A 2,263-nucleotide genomic window follows, 5' to 3' on the forward strand; every position below is an offset into this window, starting at 1 on the left:
TATAAAACATTCCTCAGTGATAACTTTATAAAATAACAACTTTATTTTAGGGAATGGGCTTTACCGGTGGGCATATGGGTTATGGATATTGTTAAGTGTCATTAATTTGGGTTAAATTGATGTGGGATGGGACTTCTTTTGCTATACTTGCAATCACTTATGTTTTTCTCGGTTATTTTATGCCTTTTTGTTTTATTATGTTTCTTACTTTATTGTTTCTTGCTTTATTATGTTGACAACATAAGTCATTTCTCTTTTTGGAATAAAAGGTAGCCCTGAAAAGGGCTGTTTAGTTTGTCTTTGGTTCTTTTGAAGTGAGTTTACTGTGCTGCTTTGCCCTCTACCTGGTTGCCTCCTTGACGAATACAGGTTTCAGCCGTATTCCTCATTGCATCAATTGCGTTGCGTACCAACCTTGTGCGCCGGATACTTGCGAATATAGCAGTAATACGTTTGCAAAGATCTTAGATTTTGCCACAAATAAAGAAATCAAGTGGTGTGAAGTCTGGTGATCTCGCAGGCCAATCCACAGCATGACCCATCCCAACCACTCCGTTTGCTACCTGTGGACAGAGTGAAAAACGGGTAATGTCTTTAAAAGGACATATCTTTAAAAGTTGTGAGCCGATTGAAATAATTCTTTTGGTTTATTAAAGCTTGCAACTAAAAGTTTCTTTACGTACCAAAATATATTTGATCAACTTATTAAAAATAGGCGAAACAGAGGGCACAATGAGGGGCCTCCTTTTTTAGGGACACCCTGTACGTTAGCCGCAAATCAGACAAAGTAACTCCCTTTTAACAGACTGCATCAACTAAGCAATGCATTAGAAACACCCTAATGGTGATATAAATGGGTCATAGTGCTAGTGGTGTTGTTGGTGGTGGTGGTGGTGGTGGTGGTGGTGGTGGTGGTGGTGGTGGTGGTGGTGGTGATGGTGATGGTGGTGGTGGTGGCGGCGGTGGTGGTGCTGCTGCTGCTGCTAGTGTTGGTGGTGCTGGTGGTGTTGTTTTTAGTGGTGGTGATGGTTGTGTTGGGGATATTGGCTTTGGGTTTGATTCAGATACGTGCACACCATTCCGACCTTCCCCTTTCTTATCCCATTCATCTATGCATTTGGGTTAAAAGACAATCCCGTCAGTAATACTTTGATGTGATGAATCTCAGAGTATGGGATTGATTACCGGGCTTACCACTGGGCAGTATTGAATGATCTGCATTATAAGGTATAAATCAATGATGAATGATCGGAGGTTGTTATCTTTAATAATGCTAGGTGCTATTTTACGAAAGAAAACCTTAATTACCTTCACCTCCATCAGTGGTCTCCCTAGTCCAGGCACAATCCTAGAAGTTTTAAATTACACTATAGCTTTGGATAACGTAATGTGGTAACATAAACAACCATCGGGCACTTTGTTTAATCGTTAGTCCACATCCTTGACATGGGAATTCTATACATTGAACATCCTAAGGAAAGAAATAGATGAACAATTCCTCCGTCATAGTCACATCTCATTACATTACCCCGCATATTGTAGAAGAACTGTATTCTTATTTAGTCCTGCTACCAAAGTATAAAAATAAAGTGTATGTTGGTATATGTATAAAAAGAAGATACTTCATTCACATTTATTCTTATTTAGTCCTGCTACCAAAGTATAAAAACAAAGTGTATGTTGGTATATGTATAAAAAGAAGATACTTCATTCACATTTATTCTTATTTAGTCCTGCTACCAAAGTATAAAAATAAAGTGTATGTTGGTATATGTATAAAAAGAAGATACTACATTCACACTTGGGAAGGTTAGCCATGTACCGATAATGCTTACGATTGAAGGTGTTACCGAAGCAAATGAGATTATTGCTACAACTAATGCTACAAACACAATATCCGGAATGAAAGCACATCCACCATTATCCACCCACCTAATACTTATACCTACAGCGCCAATCCCATCACTAATTTCACTTCATATCACATTACATCATATACCATAGGCAAACAAGATATAAGACAGAGACTGATAAAAGGTATTTCTGAAACAGGAAATCTACGTATTGTCTGTAAAGTAGTAATGTACACATAAGACGATACACAAAACTAATATGGTGCACTCCTCCATAATGCTTCGTTTCTCATATCCTGCCGCATTTGATGTGAATATGCGCTATAATTGTTGGAAGAATACATCTGTGTTTGTTTATATTCCATATCAATTATTTCATGCAATGTATTTTAACTCATATTGTTAAGTTC

Source organism: Amphiura filiformis, chromosome 16, assembly GCF_039555335.1.
Source record: "Amphiura filiformis chromosome 16, Afil_fr2py, whole genome shotgun sequence".
In the NCBI taxonomy this organism is placed as follows: domain Eukaryota; kingdom Metazoa; phylum Echinodermata; class Ophiuroidea; order Amphilepidida; family Amphiuridae; genus Amphiura; species Amphiura filiformis.